The following is a 22,528-nucleotide window of genomic DNA, read 5'->3' as shown; positions in this document are numbered from 1 at the left end:
GTCTAGTGGATTAACTTAAACACACGTGCATAAAGCCTGCACCTGTTTTAATGCATTCAAACCTTCAGTAGATCCGACTCAAATCCTAAAAGTTGATGAACATGACAGGACAGGGGTGTCGAGCACATTGTAGTTCAGGACAATTTTATCTTGAGTAAAATGGTGCCTTAAAATCATTTTTATCTAAACTTTTTAAAAAGTTTTTCTTTGATGTGGTGCAGAGTCTACGTAATGAAAACGTCTATATTTTCACAAAACCAAAATATTAGGACCACATATTACTACAATCTTGACATAGAGCCAATTTTAATGAAACCTCCTGATGCAAAATACAGTGAAATTAACCTTTCGTCTAGCTGTTGCATTATGGGTATTTTCCCAAACTCACCCTGATACCATGGACTTGGGACTGATGCTGATACCTCAGCCTGGATCTCAGTGTTGTGTTGAGTCTGTTTCTCTGAAGAAATTTGTCACAAAAAATCAATTATTTTTGAAATGTTTACCCTTCCCTTGATGGGTTGGCCGGATTGGAGCCTATTTCCAGACAGTTCTGGCCCCCCAGGCCTTATGTTTGACACCTCTGAGCTGCATAGTCTTATCATCCGAGGAATAGTTTAAAAACAGTAAAATGTGAAGATCTGGATACTCTGGAGAGTCTTTTGCCGAAGGGGACAGAGGTCAATCTGCTCCTGATGTCCAGGTCCTGAAGGGCTCGGAGGAGAACCTCTGGTTCATCAGCACGGTTCAGGTCGCTCTCCACTAATTCACGGAGGAAGACGTGAGAAAACAACTGCTGCCATGTCGTCCCGAATGGAAAGAAAAAAATAAAAACCAAGACAGAACATGTGGCTTGTTATTGGCACTCAGTTAAAGAGCTAGCACGTCTGACGGTGCGAGGCAGCATCAGCGCCTGTGGCACGGGCAGCTGTCACATCTGGAAAGGCTCTCAAAACATCTGCTCCCACCTAAACGTCTCTTTCGGGGTAGGACTTCATATTTCAGCCCGACGATGTCAGATCGCATCCATTATAACAGCACGGCTCCCGGCGGACGACACCGACCGGCTGCAGTCCAGATCTTCCACCGGCACGACGCATTCGGTCTGTCAGGAATCTCCAAAAAGCCCCGATCGCACCACGACTCTGTCCTCCAGCAGAACTTCAACAACTGCTTTACTCACCTGCTCAAAACTCTGTAAAACGTCTTTATTTATAACGTCTGACATGATGCTTTGTTTCATGGATAATAACATACAGTGTTTTGATTGAGTTCATCCTGTTTTTTTTGTACATTATTCACATGTCATGAAGTCACATTAACCTTTTTATGACTGGGTATACAAGCGCTCACCGTTTGTCCCAGAGGCCATTTAAACCTCCACCAACATTCAACACGGCGGTGGAGGAGAGAGGAAGAACCCGGTAATGAGCATGTGTGAGCAGAGATACAGTATGGTTCTGCTTTAACGCCTCGCTTCTTCTTACACACACACACACACACACACACACACACACACACACACACACACACACACACACACACACACACATCAAAAAGCATCTGTGTTCTCAGAACTTTTCTCCCCCGAAGCACCAATTTTCCAGTTAACTGGATGGAGTTAACTGACACGCAAACCTCTGACACCGTTACAGCTCAGTTATTTGTACACAAGAAAACAAACTTCGGATTATTCACACACACACACACACACACACACACACACACACACACACACACACACACACACACACACACACACACTCCCCTGATAAAAACACAGACACTGGTCCGATGTACCAGGCTGTTTAATGGAGGACGGCGTGGTGCACGTGGATGTTCGCCGTTCACCTCCCGGCGTGCGTTGCCTACGTGGACGTGGCGGCGGCTGGCGGCTCGCCGCTGTCGGACAGGAAGCCGAACACGTCGTGCAGGAGGGCGGAGTAGTTGACCTTCTTCACGGCAGCTCCGTCGGCGTCAGGCCTTCGGTCGACATCAAACTGGAGGAGAGAGGAAGAGACATGTCGGTGCTGTGACAGGCCGCTGCTCTACGCTGACGATCACCCGCTTTATCTTTATCTTCAGCTCACCGGACATTGCCGTCACCTTCTGGTTATTTGAAGGTTCTGGCTCTAAAGAGAGTTTTTACTGTAACATCTCTTCACCTTATTTCAGTTTATACATATGAAAGAACAAACAAGAAAACGGGTCCCGTTCACACAACAGTGATCGGAGGCCACCAAAAATGCTCCGATTCCGTCTGCATGGAAAGCCTTTGAAAGTTCCTCTGGACAACGACTTCATGATCTCAAAAGTTTCTGTGATTGATATGTAAACAGACTTGTTTTCAAAAATGATACTTTCCTGAAAGGAAAATGCAAAAAAGATGCGTTTTCACTTGAAATGTTGCTGCATAAATGTAAAACATTTGTTGTTGTTTTTTTAAATTTTTTCATTTTACAATAGCTTTAACATATTTTGCTACAAAAAACAAAATGAGAGAAAAAATGGTCTGGTCATGTCGATATACACAACTTAAAATATTGCTTCAGTTTTTTTTCAGATGATGACTTACATATGGAACTTTTTTAAAGATCTGCTGCAGTTCTGTCTAAAGATCATCAACATTTCTTGATTTTAGGGGCCGTTGTAACTTGCCGTGACTAAAACACCTGAAATGCTTCATGCATGGTTGAAATGCAGTTGTCTGAGGCCTTGCTTTAGCAGCGTCATTGTGAAGATCAAGACCTCATTTTAAAGACATAAAAACATTATGTGCTGCTTGTCGGAGCTCCGTTGAATATTTATGATCGTTATGAACCAATCCAAGATGGCCGTTGAGAAAATTTACTGAAACCCTGACATGGAGTGACCCGGTGCTGAACAGCACATAAATTGCAGCAGAGACCAAAAAGAAGGGAGATCTGAGGCCGGCGAGGCGGCGCGACACAGCTGCTGTGTCTGAAACAACCAAACGCCTCTGACACTAACCTCAGGACCGGTTTCCTCTCATGACACTTCAGATGAGAGTCAGAAGGACGTGATGTGTTTTGTACTGTAAGTCTCTGGACTGGATCACTTCACACAAAGGTTTAAATTACACTTGGAAAAACGAAGCAATGCAAAATGTTTTCAGAGAAAACAGAAGGTTCAAGAATTCGGGCGGTGCATTCCACGACAGTGATGCTTTGAACCACTGAAAACGCAACTTTACAACCCCGTCTCAGAAAATGCAACAGCACCAACAAGTGGTTGGACCGGCTCACCAGCAGTGTCGGGGGTGGGGGTCTGCGGGGAAAAAGACTGCGCTGCGTCCACATCATGTCTCCTGAGACAGTTTTCCCTGACATTTCACTGGTCTGGCCCGGTTGAGGCTCCTGGACCAAAACGTGCTCTGCTCGACATTCATTTCTCATAATTCACCGAGCCCGCCTCCAGACGACACCGCCAAAACGCTGATATTTCCCACAGGCGGGCGGCGGCGGCGCCGAGCACGGCGACCCGTGTGCATACATCACTTTCGGGGGAAGGGGAAGGCGAGCGAGGCCGACCCGGTAGTCTGGGGCTGGACGCTGGTTGGAGAGCGGTGGCGGGGAAGTAATGTCAGCGAACACACATGCAGATCGAGCCTCCTCCCCCCGTCTTCCCATCCTGAACGTCTCTGCCGGTCACCTGGTTCTGCTTAGATGTGGTTTTGACAAAGCGTGACAAATCGGTACAAAATGTGAGCGAGTGAAAGAAAGGAGCTGCTTCCTTCCTGTCTGAGCAGGATTATATGGCAGATTATGCTTCAATCCCACTCAGTTAGTTGGTCTTCTGTCTGCTTCTTCACAGGTAAAATACAGACTGAGTTTCCCAATCTGTGGCCCACTCTGACTCCTCCTCCTGCTCTCAGACATTACTTCTAAATCTCATACCTTCAGGACGTCTTCCGCCAAACGGGGGGAGCAGGATGCTCTGTCCAGTTAATCCCAGCCACGAAGGCGTGGTAGTCGATCTCATCTCCGTCTGCAAACCTGCAGCAGACGTGCATCCGGATTAGAAACCAGCATGTTGGGATTTGACAGCAATTTAAACCACATGACTTCCAAACAGAGGCGGAAGTCCGAGAGGTCGTCTACCCCTCAATGGAAAGCAGCACGGGAGTCACTGTCCCGGGTTTCTGTCTCGTTTCAGGTCTTTATGAGCCGTTTTCCCTCCAACCCATCACCCTCCAGTGTTCTCAGCTGTGCCTGGTTTCTCTCCCCCGCCCTCTGAGTACAGGTTGGTCTCTGAGAGTTTAGTGTTGGGTTAAACTTCAGATGATCCCGTTTTCGTTCCGATCGTCATCTGTGTCACGATCACTTCCTGTTTGTTCTTGTCTTGTACTTTATGGACTGATTACTACCAAAAGGCTTCTGGGTCGTCTACCTGTGTCTTTAACCGTTTTCTGTATCCTTATTTCACTTTGAATATATTTCAGCCCAGTTCAATATATTTTATCATCACTTATCACACAGTTCAAAAGCTGAACTGTGTGAAAAGTGGTGATAAAATATACTGTTGTTGCTGGAAGTTTTTGTTTTACGAGACATTTTCAGTGAAAATGTTGCCTTTTGGGATCCGTTTACATGAAAAGTTGGTCAGTGTTCGAGTCAGTGAAAATGAAACTTTTGAAAGTGGTTCCTAAGGTCGAACTTTTGGAAGACTCCAACTCCAAGCCCGTGGAAACGGAAACAAAATTAAAGCCGCGAGCGACGTCAAAAGGCCCTCGCCCGCCGCTTACCTGACCCGCCCCGCTTTATTCTTTCATTGATGTTTGTCAAATTTGGCACATTTCCATGGCAACAAGTAAATTTGATTTGATGGGAGATTTTTCACTTGGGCCCATTAGAATAACATGGGGAACTGTTGCCATCGCCACGGCAACACCGTTGATAATACAATATGGTTACCATTTGCTTTTTGATCGGGACGACATGACGGAATTATCAACCAAATTCCATTCATTTCTGATAAACTAATATTTACTCCCCATACAGGTTTTATTTTGATTCTGTAGGGGGGCGCTGTAACGCCGATTTTCAAAATTTCACTGTCTATGTGTCCAGGAAGGAAGGATTAAATCAGTGTTTAAAATTTGGGTTGGATTGGAGTCATTATGTAGAAATGGCAGCCATTTATCACACTGAAAAAAATGGCAAAATTTGACATCAAATTTGCGGCGTTGCCACGCGGAAAACCGTAACCTGAAGATTTGTGAATTGGATAACTTTTAATTGTCTACTCGTGTAGGTGGTGTCCACCAAATTTCAGCTCATTGGAGAAGCGCGCGATCAAAACGAACATTTTGTACGACGCCCTGGAAAGCGCTGACTCGGCAATTTTGAAAATTCAATCCAAGCTGGCTGCTTTCCTGCTGTTTTGAGGTCGGGGTCATAATAATATTTTGTTTGTCCCGACAACGCGCATGTGTATACCAATTTTGTGGCTGTACGACAAAGTTTATTGCGGACCCCCTCCCATTGACGCAATGCATTTTGGGTTTTGCAGGTGGCGCTGTAGAGCCAATTTTTAAATCCCAATATTGAAATTCACATTAAAAAAAAATTTTCGCCGGAACTGAATTTTGTGCAAAATTTGGTGAGTTTTCGAGCATGTTCAGGGGGTCAAATTCCAGTTTAAAGAGCAGAAGAAGAAGAAGAAGAAGAAGAAGAAGAAGAAGAAGAAGAAGAAGAAGAAGAAAGAATAATATTTTTTGCAAAAACAATATGCTTTTTTTTTTTCTGCCATTATTTCGCCCACATGTTATATATTTTCGGAAAGGTCTCGACAAGCCCGACGCGTCACTCAGGTGTTTGAGAGTGTGAATGTCTGTGGTCGAGCGCTACGCGCTCGACAACTCATGTTTGTGTGTGAGAGTGTGTGTGTGTTTTTTGTATTTGTACACGTGTGTATGAGTGCATGTCAGGGTGTGTATGTCTGGACATGTTGGCCTATGTCTGAGGTCGAGCGCTGCGCGCTCGACTTGTCACTTTTGTACATTTGAGTGTGTGAAAGGCCTGTGGTCGAGCGCTGCGCGCTCGAAAATTCGTGTGTGTGTGTGCATTTTTGTGTTTGTACACGCGTATGTGTGAGTGCATGTCGGTGTGTATGTGTCTGGACATGTTGAATGATGTCTGTGGTCGAGCGCTGCGCGCTCGACTTGTCATCATTGTGTGTTTTGAGAGTGTGAAAGGCCTGAGGTCGAGCGCTACGCGCTCGACTCGTCGTTGTCTGTGTTGCAGAAACAATAGGCCCTTCGCCCTTGGCAGGCCAGGGGCTCGGGCCTAAATACCACTTTAAGAAAACCATCAGACTCCATGGAAATAAGGGAAAACACAATTTTCAGTCCATCGCCATGGGAACGGGGGAAATGCAGCTTTGTGAAAACGCTCTGTCTCCATGACAGCATTCGAAAACACAACTTTTCTAAAACTTTGCTCTTGGTCAGTGTTGGACAATGATGGACAATCAGAACAGGGTTTTCCTCCAAAGTGTGATGACTCCCAGTCCATATTGTCCTGGTCCTGGTTCCGGTCCGTATCCTCCGGGACTTGGTAGTTTTGAAGTTCTCAGTCACCATAATAACATTCCAGCTTGGGTTTCTGTACATATTGTCCATATGTCTGTTCTCCTTTGTTAATGTTTAGAGTGTGTTGTTTTCTGCAGGATGTGTGTGTGGTTTCATTACAAAAACAGTGAACAGCGCCAACTCATGACCTGACAGGCTAACTACATTGTTTTCAGCTTTTCCGCAGTTTCTAAATAAACAGACATGATTTTCAAAATGTTGCTGTGTAAAATCTTCTGAAGCAAAAACGCCAAAAATAAATGTTGAAAGCATCTTCAGAATCAGATCTTTCTGTGCTTGCACAGCATCGTACCTTTTCCAAAAAACAACAAAAAAAAAAAAGCCTGGCCTAATCTCCAAATTAATTAAAAAGGAATGACAGAAAATCACTGAGAGGATGTGTGATTAGTGGCTCATACCTCCGGAGCAGAGCCTGCAGAAGGTTCTCAGACAGAGGAAGCTGGAAGGCTTTACAGATAGTCCTCATGTCTTTGGGAGACAGACGGCCCGTCCTGGAGACAAAGGGAGACAGACAGTGGAGGTTTCCCAGATGACAGACGCTCCAGCGTGCGGACGCCGTCTCGGCTGTTGTTTGTTTGTTTGAATCAATCTGAGCAGAACTCTGTTGATTATTTATTCCTGTGTGGAGTTCCTTTTACCTTTCAGTGGAAAAATGTCTGTGTGTGAGAGAGAGAGAGCGTGTGTGTGTGTGTGTGTGTGTGTGTGTGTGTGTGTGTGTGTGTGTGTGTGTGTGTGTGAGAAACAGGGAATGTTTGTCCTTTAGGACCACAGTTGTTTTCCACTGTGATGCCAGACAGTCCGCAGGCTCATTCCAGTCATGCCTTCTTCATTACCGGGATGCTGATGAGTAATCTGACGCTAACTGAGGGTGTCAACAGATTGTATAAACAGACAGCTCAGCTTAACATTGTGGCACAGATTAAGATCCACTTCAGCGAACCCACTCGCTGACCCTCCTACCACGCTGAGGTCAAGTCCACTCAGATCACAGTTCAAACATTCATAAATAAATGATACAACTTTCTCTTTTGTTTCACCAGAAGCTGTTAGATAAAGTGTGATTTTAATCTGTTCTTAAATACATAAAGATATATTGTGCTGCTTTTTCAGGAGTGATTTCGAAAAAAAGCAAAATATTTGATGATGAATTAATTGACATCTGAGTGTTTAAATTCTCCTATTTTCAAATGTTTTACAAAGTTTAAATCCAGGAGTGTCATTGTCAACACCTACACTCAAAGATAAACCTTAAAGTTCAAAGGTCAAGGTAAGTATAGCACTATTTCACCAGTGTGACAGACCCCGGATTCGAATGGTTTGCTGCTGAACCCATTATTTTAGATTTCTTTTTCAATTTATTTTAAATTAATTCAATCTGAAATCCAGTCTCATAAATGATTGGAAGCGGGACAGGACGACCCCTCTGTGCAGTGAACACTGAAAAAGGACAGCGGTAAACCAACGTGGTGTGTTTCAGTGTGTGTGTGTGTGTGTGTGTGTGTGTGTGTGTGTGTGTGTGTGTGTGTGTGTGTGTGTGTGTGTGATGCTCAGCACCTTCATGTGTGTGTGTGTGTGTTTGCCATCCAGGGCTTTGGGGTCCATCTGGATCCAATGCTCCAGTCTGGTGCTGCTGTGAGGGGCGGGGCCAGTGGCGGCTCCGCTGGAGTCTACAGATCATGGTGACTTGTTTCGGTTGGAACTGTATTTTGATCCCAGCTGAAACCCCCCTGTGCCGGCGTGGGGCGGCGTGGGGCGGCGCGGGCGGCGCGGGCGGCGCGGGCGGCGCGGGGCGTCGCGGGGGCGGCGCGGGGCGGCGCGGGGCGGGGCAGCGAGGCTCACTTCTCTGGGTCTTGGTGTGTGAACTCCCGGACCAGGTGGGGGAACTGCTCGAAGTGGTTCTTCCGGAGGAGGTCTTGGGCCACGGCCAGCATCAGGCCCAGGTCCGGCTCGGGCTGCGGACGCTCCCAGAAGCCTCGGCCCAGCACCAGCACCTCGTGCTCGGACAGGCCGCAGTCCAGACCCGTCAGCAGGCTCCTGGACACACAGGAACAGGGGTCAACCATATAATCCTGTCACGGCGGTCAACGCTGCCATTCTGACACTAAAACAGACCCGAGCCATGAAAACAGGGGTTTAAAACAGGTTTTAATTCTGGGGCCACATGCAGAGCAATTTCATCTTCAGTGGGCAAAAGGATTTTCTTTGTTCTGCCACAGAGCATGCATGACAAAAAAAAAGTCTATATTTTTAAAAAAAACCCAAAACAATTACACCTGCTGCATTCGGCAGCATCACTGAGATCTCACCTTGGGTTTCACTATTTTATTGTATCGCTACTCTAAATAAATTCTCTTTTAAACGTACTCAAATCAGCACAGCGGTCTCAGTCGGGTCTCTGTACCTGAAGGACTCGTAGGCGATGGAGCCGGTGTTGTTCGGGTCGCTCAGAGCCAGATACTTCCTCATCTCAGCCTGTTTTTCCTCCGGAACAGATCGCAGTTTGCTCAGGATGTTGCCAACGTTGGCTTTGGGAAACTTGCAACAAAAACAACGACAACAACAACACAGAAACAAGTTTTGTTTTTCGTACATTTCACACATGGCGTTTGGGAACGGTGACAGATTCACCGACTGCTTCTCGTCCACAAGCCAACAGCCTGATACCAACGCCTCGGAAAACAGACGCCTGGCTCCGAACCTCGTCAGCGCGCTGCTGCATGTAGTTCAGGGTGAATTCATCAGCCTCCAGGATCCGGAAGCTCCTGCCGCCGAGGCAGAGGGTGGCTCCGACGTACAGATCCGGAGCTGTGAAGTACTCCGACAACTCGCTCTTGAACAGATCCTGGCCCGGTTTCTTAACACGGCAGCGCAGCAGGAACTTACCACCGATCACACCTGGAACCAGAGGAGGGAGGAAGAGGGAGGGAGGGAGGGATGAATAGGTTATATGAATGGATGAATGGATGGACTAAGACAGAGAGATACCTTTAAAAACCTATACAAAAGTTCCATTTTCAGGAAGGTAAAAACGGGCTGAGTTGTGAGAGAAAGTGGCAGGTTTGACGTTCGTCCTTCAGAATAATGATTCAGTCGTATCAGCTCACTGGTTTCCAAACTGAAAGAGTTGGTGCTGCGGTTTGTGGTCATTCTGGTCTGTACGTTTTCACCTGAGTTCTTCTGCGGGCCGTTCAAACACGCTGATGGTGTCGTCACAGAGGTGGTAGGAGACGTGGAACAGCCGCTCCTGGTCGACGGGGTCGGTCGTCCCATCTTTGCGAGGAAGTTCAGCACCCTGAATGATTTAATTCATGGAGAGCGTGATTCGAGCACGCAGACGAGGAAACGCCGTGATGTGACGTGACGGCGACACGACTCATCCCACCGGTCATTCTCCATGAATTTGTGGAAATCTTTCTGCGGCGGCTTGGGCAGCCAAACCCCTGCAGGAGCTGAGCGAGTCCTCCTCCGAGCCGAAGCCGTTGTAGGGGGGCACCGGCCTCGGGGGCTTCGGGGCCGGGGGGGCTTTGTACTGCACCGGGTGAAGTCCTCTGACGGAGTGAAGACAGAACACTTAAAAGAAGAAAGAGAGCGGGGAGGGGGAGCCAGTCATCCATCCCGAGCTGACCTCTGACTGCTGAGAGTCACGGCCGACCCTCCATCACAGCCCCACCCCCCACCCCCCTTACTGCTGTGACTAATGTGGCAGGTTCTGCACAGGTCGGCGGACCCCTCCAGGACCAGGCTGAGCTACACTGGTCCTGGTCTCTGGAAGCTGATGAGTGGTAACGGTTTGTGTGTGCTCTTACTGCCCTCAAGTGTTCATGTTCAGGTACTGAAAACCATCAGGTTTGATGGTAAACCAACTTGGGGTTTGGTTGTGTGGAAGGGCAAGAAAATTACATCAGATAAGCAGTATATGCAGAGACTCATGTCAGGGGTGTCCAACATGTTCCGGTTCAGGCCCAGTGTCATCTCTGAGGGGGCCGGACTAGTGAATTAGACCAAAAATACTGATAAGTTTAAACTTTAAAGTTTTTCTTTGCTGTGGTGCAGAGAGCAAATGATTGAAAATAGCTACATTTTTATGATTACTATGGAAAAAGACAAACCTTTCAAAATAAAGCCAATTTTAATGAAACGCTCTGGTGCAAAATAGATTGAAATGTCCAAAAAAAAAAAAAATCTTCTTCACTTCGCTGTTGCATTATGGGTATTCTTACACCCTGACAGCATGAATTTCAGATAATTGACAGCAACCAGGTTGTTTCTAAAATAAAATATCAATGTCTTTTTGACATTTCTACTTGATGGGTTGTCCAGATTAAGCCTCCTGCAGGCTGGCACTGGCCCACAGGCCTTATGTTTAACACCCATTTCATGACTTCAGGTTTGATTATTGTCCAATTGAAGTTGCTAAAATTCAAATTTCCCCATTGTGGGACAAATGAAGAAACATCTCATCATTTCCCGTCGCTTGCTCTCTCTTCTGCTTGTTTGTTGCCAGTTTGGATCGTTGTTTCTTCTCTCCTTCCTCTTCCTCGTCGTGTCGTCTGGTGAATTCTACAGCCCCCTATCCTGGTTGTTGTTCTCTGGTTCCACCTCATCCTCCTCATGGAGTGTGTGTGCTTCGGTTAGCTGAAAGCCATGAAGGTGTGTGTGTGTGTGTGTGTGTGTGTGTGTGGTGTGTGTGTGTGTGTGTGTGTGTGTTGGTTACCGATGCCGTATTTGGAGCGTAGTATGTTTGGTGAAGTCGTCGCAGTCGGTGAGGATGCACCCTACGTCCCCCAGACGTTAGTCAGCTCCCCGCCCACGGTCAGATCACAGTCCTGTTAGAAGTCGTCCTGGCGCGCTCGCGGCTGCTCACGGGGACACGCAGGAGACCAGGGGACATGGAGACCAGGGGGACATGGAGACCAGGGGAGCATGGAGACCAGGGGGACATGGAGACCAGGGGAGCTGCTTCAGCTGTCACTGGTGTCCCATATGACTTCCCTGGTTCATGTTTCTCATTATCGATTAATTCCAGACACGACAAAACGTACAGAAAACACCATTTACTAAAACAGATGAAATCGACTGATTTCCACTTGCTGTCATTGGGACACCGTTTCTTCAGCCTGAGCAGCTCAGATGAATTAGATTCTTCATTTAAAGCTTAGGAAATCCAGATCTCCTCCCGTAGCTGTGTCCTGGAATGTTCTGTGTCCTGGACTGTTCTGTGTCCTGGACTGTTCTCTCTATGTCCTGGACTGTTCTGTGTCCTGGACTGTTCTGTGTCCTGGACTGTTCTGTGTCCTGGACTTTCCTCTATGTCCTGGACTGTTCTGTGTCCTGGACTGTTCTGTGTCCTGGACTGTTCTCTTTATGTCCTGGACTGTTCTGTGTTCTGGACTGTTCTCTCTATGTCCTGGACTGTTCTGTGTCCTGGACTGTTCTCTCTATGTCCTGGACTGTTCTGTGTCCTGGACTGTTCTGTGTCCTGGACTGTTCTGTGTTCTGGACTGTTCTGTGTCCTGGACTGTTCTGTGTCCTGGACTGTTCTGTGTTCTGGACTGTTCTGTGTCCTGGACTGTTCTGTGTCCTGGACTGTTCTCTCTATGTCCTGGACTGTTCTGTGTCCTGGACTGTTCTGTCCTGGACTGTTCTCTCTATGTCCTGGACTGTTCTGTGTCCTGGACTGTTCTCTCTATGTTCTGGACTGTTCTGTGTCCTGGACTGTTCTCTCTATGTCCTGGACTGTTCTGTGGTCTGGACTGTTCTCTCTATGTCCTGGACTGTTCTGTGTCCTGGACTGTTCTCTCTATGTCCTGGACTGTTCTGTGTCCTGGACTGTTCTGTGTTCTGGACTGTTCTCTCTATGTTCTGGACTGTTCTGTGTTCTGGACTGTTCTCTCTATGTCCTGGACTGTTCTGTGTCCTGGACTGTTCTGTGTCCTGGACTGTTCTGTGTTCTGGACTGTTCTGTGTCCTGGACTGTTCGTGTCCTGGACTGTTCTGTGTTCTGGACTGTTCTCTCTATGTTCTGGACTGTTCTGTGTTCTGGACTGTTCTCTCTATGTTCTGGACTGTTCTGTGTTCTGGACTGTTCTCTCTATGTCCTGGACTGTTCTGTGTCCTGGACTGTTCTGTGTTCTGGACTGTTCTCTATGTTCTGGACTGTTCTGTGTTCTGGACTGTTCTCTCTATGTTCTGGACTGTTCTGTGTTCTGGACTGTTCTTTTTGTCTTAAAGTTCAGATCTCTCCAGTCCAGATCACTTCCTGCTGATCTTTCAGATTAGGATTATTCTGATTGTTCTTCTGATGGTTCTATTATTGATTTCAAAAATAAGGATCAGACAGTCAGCTGATCTACTGAATGTCTCACGGCAGAATGTTGTTACTCTATTCCTCTGAATCTGGACTAGCTGTTTTTCTCCTCTAAGTCCTGGTTTCATCACGGATGGAGCTTTTGTTTAAGAAGGATCTTTGAACTGGAACCAGTCGGACTACATAGAACTTCATTTTGAAAGAAATTCCAAAAGGAAATTCCTTCTTTGTGTTCATTTGATTCCCAGTTCAGACACTCTGGTAAGGAATGTTTTACATTATGGCTTAAAAGTGCAGTGAAATGCAAAATGACAGCATTTTAAACATGCAATTCAAAATGCGATTAATCACAATTAGTCTATGGAAATGCTGCTATCAGTCCACGATTTAAAATAATAATTAGGAGATCGTTTTGATATATAAAGGCTGTAGTTTTACATTCATGGCCACACACAGCGGTTAAAGCATAGTTTCTGATGGGGGACACACCTTGAGGTTGTCCAGGATGTAGTGGCTCCCCTGGTTCTCGAGGACAGAACGTTGAGCACAGTGCGAGCCGTGACCTCTCCGGGCTGCTTCATCTGGACCGGAGCTAGTTCTGCAGGGAGCAGACACACACACACACACACACACACAGCAATAAGAAAGACCGCAAGAAACACTGAATCAAGCTGAAAGAGGGAGGGAAACATGGCTTCTCTTGGGAGCGTGGAGGGAGGGAGAGAGGGAGCAACAGAGCGATGGAGAGATGGGAGGGAAAGACTGTAAGGTGCGGAAAGAAAGAATATTACTGCATGCGTGATTTCCAATTGGCTGGTAGATTCAGTTAACCTTTGAGGCTGACTTAATAAAGGACTGGAGCAAACTAAATAACTTGATTGAACACACACACACACACAACACACACACACACACACACACACACACACACACACACACAAACAACACACACAACACACACCATACACACACACACCACACACAACACACACACACCACACACACACCAGACATTGAAGCCTGCCTGGCTGTCTTTCAAGTTGAATTACCCAGAATGCTGTGGGGCGGTGTGCTGTCAGAGTGAATGAGGACGGTGGAGGAGAAATGTCACTCAGCCAGAGAGAAAAGAGAAAAAGCGTGGCACTCCTTCATGTTTGGAACGGAAAAGACCGCTGACTGAAAGCTTTTCTATCTTCGACGTCCTGGACTCTTCAGGAACGCCCACCGAGCCCTCCTAACTGCGGGTCAGTAACTTGGGCAGCCTGCTGCGCTGCAGGAACCTGGGCGGGGGCGTCTCTCCCGGAGTTGGGCGGGGACGACCTCCAGGATCTCGATGGTGTCGTCAGACAGGAAGTAGTGCAGCACCAGCTCCCGCCGCTCGCCGAACGCGCTCTCCGTGTCGTCCCACAGGCAGTAGAAGCGCAGGACTTTCCCGTCGTGGTCCAGGAAATGTCTCAGAGTGTCGTGTCTCTCGTACGGCCGCAGAGGCTTCATACTGTCCTCCAGCTGAAACAGCCCGGAGCACACGGGACGTCAGAAACACCGCTCTCTGCCTTTACCCACCGAGATCCCGTCTACACGACAGTTATCAACTCAATTTCGTTTGTGGAAAAGTTTCTCATTTTGAAGTTGGTGTAGTTAGCATGTTGGCCACTAGTGGGTGCTGCTCTTCGTTTTAGTAATTAAACAATAACTAAACATGGAGAACATGATGTTTGAATTCACTTAATATTAGGGGGTGTCCTCAGATAGTCGACGATTTGACGATTCGTTCGAAGGGGCCTGATTCGACTGCAATCACGCAGTCGAAGCATCGAAAAAATGTGATTATTAAACGAGGACCATTCCATTACAGCTGCATGGGGGTGCTGAATGACTGATTTTACATAGAATTGCTTGGTTTTTTTTTTCCCCAATAAACATGATATAAAGCCTATTTGATATACATGTTAGCCTATCAAATATACTGTGGAAAAATTTACTTAACTTGTAGTTTTATTCAATATTCTATCTATTTAGTGTCTGTGAATCAACCACCATGGTGAGTGGCACAATCCATTTTGCGCAGAGCTCCGTCACAGAGCAGCATCTCGGTTGTGATTTGGCTGAACTTTAAAAGTCTTACAATGTCGGAAAAAAAACAGAACTTCAGACCAAGTCAAAGATGATCCAAAAAAAGTCAAATGCAAATTGTGTCCTTTCATATCACTTCACAACAACATGGCTTTCCACATTAAACGGTAAGTAGCCAGATAATTGGGCTATTAAAAGACGGTTCTGTTACTCAATTCTCATTTTTAATGCTGACTTTTATTTCGTTTAATTGTAATATTTTAGGTTATTATTATATTATTATTTTTATTATCTAAAAGGCTAATTCTATTTAATTTAGTGTTTGTTTTTGCATGGATGTTGCGCTGCGAAACGGACCCGACACAGTGCAATTAAGCCTTTCATTTAATTGAGCAGATAATGTGAGAAACTGTTTAGCCAAAAAAATGTGAGCTTCTCTGCAGAGATTATAGATACAAATAAATAACATGCTTTAGCCCTTTGTTAGAAGAGGGTTTGGTTCTGCTCATTTGAACTATACTTCATTTGTTTGATGTTTAGAGTTACCGACACTTTGTTCCAGTCTGTGTTTCAGTGTGTCGGAAAAAATGAAAAGTGTTGTTTTTACCTGCCTGCGGCTTGTTTTTTTTTTGTTTTTTTTTAATTATTGTATTGTTTTATTATTAGTGCATATCAGGGCCGGCTGTGGTATAGGCGCCCCGACGCTCCGGGTGCTGTGTGAGCACCGCTCTGCATTGTGCTGTGCTGCTCCGAACTCCCCGTGTAGGCACGCTCTGCAGCGCCCACCCCCCCACCTCCCTGCCAAACAAGATGATAGATTCGACTATCAGTCGACTATTGGCAGAATCGGACGAATCAGATTCGACTATGGAAATTCTAGTCGGGACAACCTCTACTTAATATCATAGGAAACATCTGAAAGTTTCTGATAGGAAATGATTTCACTTGAGTCGTGATTTTTCACTGAGCAGAGACCCTTAATCACACTCATTCCGTCAACCGGAAGCAGTCTGGGATTCAGTGTCTTGCTCAAGGACACTCGGACATGAGGCAGATGTTGGAGCTCTGCAGCCACTCTGCCAGCTGAGTCCAGTTCGTCTTTTAAAGCACATCCTGGATGTTTCTACACCGTGTCTGTTCCCAGCTCCTGACTTGGCTGCTGATGGGTCACGATTCAGCAAAAACAGAGGAGATCTGTTCCAGCAAACCCACCTGCTGCCGTAAGATGCAGTAGGGGTCTGCGGGGGCCTCGGCAGGGGCATTCAGGAGCACCCCCTGCCTCCTCGGAAGTCCCTGGTGAAGGTGTCACAGTTGGTCACGGTGAATGTGCGGGAGAACAGCACCACCTGGTGGTTGATGTTGAAGTGGAAGATGTTGTAGAAGCGCTCCTGGTCTGGGGGGCGGCAGGGGGATGCGCTGGCGGCAGATCAGCGTTCCTGTCACAGAGGGAATGGAACCACCCGTCATGCCTCAGGCCCAGCACTCCCGGGCTCCCAGAGGCGGACAGAGGGGCGCACCTTGTGGGATTCCGCGGTTCTTGTACTCGGGGTCCACCACCTGGATGGTGTCGTCCTCCAGGTAGAAGTAGATCTTACACTTCCTGATGCGGTTCCTGCCCTCTTGCACCTCCTGCACGGCCTCCTGGAAGTAGGGCCTCAAAACAGAGCGCCTGCAGGGCCGAGGACAGCCTCAGCCTTTACATCTGCCTCATTGCAAATTGTTACTGCTAATGCAGACTTGATTTAAAACAGGGGTGTCAAACATAAGGTTCGTGGGACAAAACTGGCCCCTCAAAGACTCTAATCCGGCCAAACCATCAGGTAAACGCTAAAAATTTAAAGTAAACATTGATTGATTTTTTTTCTTAAAAGCTGCAGACAAGAACACTGAGGCCAGAGCTGAGTATATCAGTGATGCTGCCATGAAGCTAAACTAGCATTATGGCCTCAGTATGCTTCCCCGTCACAGCGACGTCGTTCATACGCCGGCAACCCTACGCCGTCACTGAACATATCTTGATTCTGCGTCAAGGAACGCCCTCCTCTGCAATTTCACCGCCAAGCCGCTAGGCGGGCAGTGGCGGTGTCTTTGTTTCGCAATCGGCAGTCACAACAACATGCGGCTTCCGTAGCTCCGGCTTTACCTCGACATAGATCTATAGACATAGATATCTAGACATAGATATCTAGACACGCTGCACTTACCGAACATAATCCTGCATATATGACATATCTGGCGACACCGGGCTGTCGTGGAGGAGAGGCTGAGTGGACCATGATGACATATTGGTGAAACTAATGAGTTTTTGGACGATTAAAGCCGTTTTAGGAGGCGGCTATACACATAGCCCCATCTGCTAACAGTGCTTACTGCTAACAGTATAGGGATGTGCGCCCGCTCAATATTGGATCTAATTTCTCCCGAAGCACTGTTCGGATCAGAAAAGCATTCGGGGTGAGTTCTACTTCATTCTATAAACAACGCGAAAGTGGACCAATCACAGCCTTCGACGTTCACGTCACCATGCATTGCCTCGACGCGAAGTCACGATTTTTGGGAGGTCAAGCCCTAGCATAGCCTGACATAGGGCTACGGCGTAGACGTCGTAGGAACGACGGTCGCGGCGATGGGGAAGCATACTGAGGCCTTTAGCCTCAAAGCCCTGCTGTCAGGGGAGTTTGGAAAAACTGCAGAATGCAACAGCAAAAGCTTTTTGGACATTTCACTTTAAAATGATTGACAATTCATAAAATGTAATTTCCCCAGTCGGAGCACTGTCCAGCACCCCTCCAAGGGACTCCAAGAAGGCCGGGTACTCTGCACTGCTGTTCGGCCCATAAGCCAAGACAACAGTGAGTCACCTATCCCGACCCGAAGGCCCAGTCCGACTGGGGACTCCATGGTTCTACTGGGGAACTTCAACGCTCACGTGGGCAGCACAGTGAGACCTGGAAGGGGGTGATTGGGATGCACGGCCTCCCTGATCTGAAGCCGAGTGGTGTTCTGTTATTGGACTTATGTGCTAGCCACAGTTTGTTCCATAACAAACACCACATTCGAGCACAGGGTTGTCCATAAGTGCACTTGCACCAGGACACCCTAGGTCGGAGGTCGATGATCGACTTTGTTTTCGGGTCATCTGACCTCTGGCCGCGTGTCTTGGACACTCGGGTGAAGAGAGGAGCAGAGCTGTGACCTGCCGATCACCACCTGGTGGTGAGTTGGATTCGCTGGCGGAGGAGGAAACCGAACAGACTTGGCAGACCCAAACATATTGGAGGGTCTGCTGGGAACGTCTGGGTGAACCCTCCGTCAGCATGATTTTCAACTCCCACCTCCGGGAGAGCTTCTCTCATAATCCCGAGGGAGGCTGGGGACATTGAGTCCGAGTGGACATGTTCTCTACCTCCATTGTCGAAGTAGCTGCTCGGAGCTGTAGTCTCAGGGTCTCCTGTGCCTGTCGTGGCGGCAACCCCCAAACCCGGTGGTGGACACCAGAAGTAAGGGCTGCCGTCAAGCTGAAGAAGGAATCCTATCGAGCCTTGTTGGCTCATGGGACTCCAGAAGCAGCTGACGGGTACCAGCAGGCCAAGGGAACTGCAGCCTGAGTGGTTGTGGAGGCAAAAACTTGGGTCTGGGAGGAGTTTGGGGAGGCCATGGAGGAGGACTATCGATCGGCCTCGAGAAGAAATTCTGGCAAACCGTCCAGCGCCTCAGGAGGGGAAAGCAGGTCTCCGCTAACACTGTTTATAGTGGAGGTGGGGAGCTGCTGACCTCAACTGGGGATATTGTTGGACGGTGGAAGGAATACTCCGAAGACCTCCTCAATCCCATCTCCACGTCTTCCGTAGAGGAAGCAAAGGCTGAGGTCTCACAGGTGGACTCGTCCATCACCCAAGCTGAAGTCACTGAGGTGGATGGTAAGCTCCTCGGTGGCAAGGCACCGGGGGTGGATGAGATTCACCCTGAGTACCTTAAGTGTCTGGATGTGCAGGGACTGTCTTGGTTGACACGTCTCTGCAACATCGGGTGGCGGTCGGGGACGGTGCCTCTGGATTGGCAGACGGGGTGGTGGTCCCCCTGTTTAAAAAGGGGGACCGGAGGGTGTGCTCCAACTATAGGGGGATCACACTCCTCAGCCTCCCTGGGAAAGTCTATTCCAGGGTATTGGAGAGGAGGATTCGACCGATAGTCGAACCTCGGATTCAGGAGGAACAATGCGGTTTTCGTCCTGGTCACGGAACACTGGACCAGCTCTAGACCCTCCATAGGGTGCTCAAGGGTTCAACCAGTCCACATGTGTTTTGTGGATTTGGTGAAGGCATTCGACCGCATCCCTCGTGGTGTCTTGTGGGGGGCTTTGGGAATACGGAGTCCGGGGCCCTTGTTAAGGGCCGTCCGGTCCCTGTATGACCGGAGTAGGAGTCTGGTCCGCATTGCCGGCAGTAAGTCGGACCTGTTCCCGGTGCATGTTGAACTCCGGCAGGGCTGCCCTTTGTCACCGGTTCTGTTTATGATCTTTATGGACAGAATTTGTAGGTGCAGCCAGGGGCTGGAGGGGGTCCGGTTCGGGGACCACAGGATTTCATCTCTGCTTTTTGCAGATGATGTTGTCCTGTTGGCGTCATCGAACCCGGACCTACAGCATGCACTGGGGTGGTTCGCAGCCGAGTGTGAAGCGACAGGGATGAGGATCAGCACCTCCAAATCCGAGGCCATGGTCCTCGACCGGAACAAGGTGGCTTGCCCTCTCCAGGTCGGTGGAGAGACTCTGGCCCAAGTGCAGGAGTTCAAGTATCTTGGGATCTTGTTGATGAGTCGGGGACGGATGGAGGGGAGATTGACAGGCGGATCAGTGCAGCGTCTGCAGTGATGCGGTCGTTGTATCGGTCCGTGTGGTGAAAAGGGAGCTGAGCCGAAAGGCAAAGCTCTCGATTTACCGGTCAATCTATGTTCCCACCCTCATCTATGGTCATGAGCTTTGGGTCATGACTGAAAGGACAAGATCCCGGATACAAGCGGCTGAAATGAGCTTCCTCCGTAGGGTGGCTGGACTCCCTTAGAGTTAGGGGGAGGAGCTCAGTCACCAGGGAGGAGCTCGGAGTAGAGCTACTCCTCCACATCGAGAGGAACCAGCTGATGTGGCTCGGGCATCTGGTTAGGATGCCTCCTGGACGCCTCCCTGGGGAGGTGTTCCGGGCATGTCCCATCGGGAGGAGACCCCTTGGAAGACCCAGGACACACTGGAGAGACTATGTCTCGCGGCTGGCCTCCCCTCCTCCCGGAAGAGCTGGAGGAAGTGTCTGAGGACAGGAAGTCTGGGCATCTCTGCTCAGACTGCTGCCCCCGCGACCCAGCCCGGATAAGCGGTGGAAGATGGATGGATGGATGGATGGAAAATGTAATTTCAAGTTATGTTTTTTTTTTCTTCACAAATAACAGCAGTGACTTAAATAAATTCAAACTCTTAAAAAACAAGATTGCATAATTGAAATGACCTGCTTGTCAAACGCCAGCCATGCGGGCATCTCACTGCCGCCGACAGAACACTGTGGTTTCCTCCTGTCCAACCAGACGCTCTCCTCCGATACCCGGCTTCTCCGATCCCACCAGCATCGGGAAGCCGTTGGTGTAGTCGAAATGCTGGGATTTGTGGAATCTCTCCTTCCCCAGCTGTGGGTTTCGTATACACGAGAGAAGCATTATTACTCCTGTATCTGGTAACTTGTTTCTTCTGAGCTCATGATGACGGATTCTTGACAATCAGAAAAAATCTAGCTGTGAATCGCTGTGATGATAAAACATGACACTTCTGCTTTAAATTTTTCATTTACTGACATAAACACTGATGTTTTTGCCCCTTTGACCTGAAGAAGTGCCTCTGGTTACCTGACTGATGCTTACATTTTGATATGAGGAAAAATGAAAAGAAAAAAAAGTCTCATTATGCTTGACTACAGGAACAGTAATCACATTGAGATTATTTAGCACACTTATTAATTGAGAAACAGAGAAAAAATGTCCAATTTTAATGATGAGGCATAATTTGGTTGTTTTTTATTGTTTTGTGGTAGACTTTTTGCCAATAAAATCAAGGGGTTGTTTTTAACCTTTGTTGGAATCCTGAACAACTTTCACTTCTTCCTACCTATTGTCAGACATGATAAATGTGCAACGTGTGTGTGTGTGTGTGTGTGTGTGTGTGTGTGGTGTGTGGTGTGTGTGTGTGTTTAAAAGGATATGCCTAAATAGGTGGGTGTACATTGGTTAGCAGTCATTTCCTTGGTGTAATTTATTTTCATACAAGATACATTCATAAATGATAGATAATTTGTATTATGTTTTTCACGTGTCAAACTAATAGCTGATTTACTGCGTGTAGTTAGTGAAAAAAAACTCATAAATAGTAATTTTACACAAACCGAGCATTGAAAGTCACCTTATTAAGCTTTCTAATGTCATTCAGACACGTTGAACTCATAAAAGCTAATAAAACGTGTTATTTTGACGCCAGTTTGACTTTATTGTTTGAGGAGTTAGCTCGAACCGACATCGTCAACTTCGTCATATCGTCTTAAATTGCTGCCAATATTTTATTTTTTCTTTGAAATGAAATAAGCACACACAACTTACACGAGTGTTTCTGGAGTTGCCGGGCAGAAAAGGTAAAGCCATGATGGGATAATTCAGGGTGAACTCCGTCTTCAGTCACTCCTCCGTCTGCTGTTGCTGGTGGTTACCATGGAAGCGACGTGCGACGTCGTCTCCTAGCAACAGGACCCGGAAACAATCACCGCAGAAGCGCGGGAAACTTCCCATCGTGAAAGAAGAAGAAAACACTAAATTATGCATTTTTACAATTACTGTAAGATTAAAAATGAGATTTATACTTTGATTACTACTTTGAAGTATTAAATAAAAAAAAAAGCCTTTCTGATAGATGAACATTGCAAACACACATCAGCTGTTCTTGACAATTTTTAATAGTTTTACATTTTTTGATTTAATGGGCTGAAATCCATAAAATGATAGTGGAATTTGTGACATACAAAATGCAGATGAGGGTCTGGAAAGTCTATCTTAATTTGGTTTTCTAATTAGAAGAGCAAACTTATCTGTTTTCTGATCCGATACTTGTTTGGTTCCACTTCTCTCCAACACATTCTCACATCTCACCAAAATAGATCGATCTGTTCCAGAAACATGTGAAAAGCTTCAGCTGGCAGTGGAACGTTACTGACAGTTTTACTCACTTGCATATTATTGAATGAAGCATTTTGAGAGTAAACTGCAGTACAATTGCAGTTCAGGAGTAAACCGTGACGATCAGAGGAGGTGGGATGTTCTGCATGTGTGCATTAAAGCTTCTGGTTCATTTAAGTTTTAAAGTAAGGGTATCAAACATAAGGCCCACGGTCCAAAACAGGCATGCAAGAGGCTTCAATCCAGCCAAACCACCGACCAAAAGGTCTAAATTTTCAAAGAAGACATTGATTTTTAGACAAATTCCTTCAGAGTGACAAAGCAACACTCCG

The 22,528-nt window shown here is 47.2% G+C and overlaps 1 pseudogene; it reads right to left on the bottom strand.

The window, feature by feature from the left end:
• Positions 1-1,868: 1,868 nt before the first annotated feature.
• On the bottom strand, positions 1,869-21,668 carry LOC115403282 (EF-hand domain-containing family member C2-like; annotated as a pseudogene).
• Between the last annotated feature and the right edge of the window lie 860 nt (positions 21,669-22,528).

Source organism: Salarias fasciatus, chromosome 16 (assembly GCF_902148845.1).
Source record: "Salarias fasciatus chromosome 16, fSalaFa1.1, whole genome shotgun sequence".
NCBI lineage: Eukaryota > Metazoa > Chordata > Actinopteri > Blenniiformes > Blenniidae > Salarias > Salarias fasciatus.
Note: the sequence above shows the minus strand (reverse complement) of the source record. Positions and strands in the feature narration are given on the sequence as shown.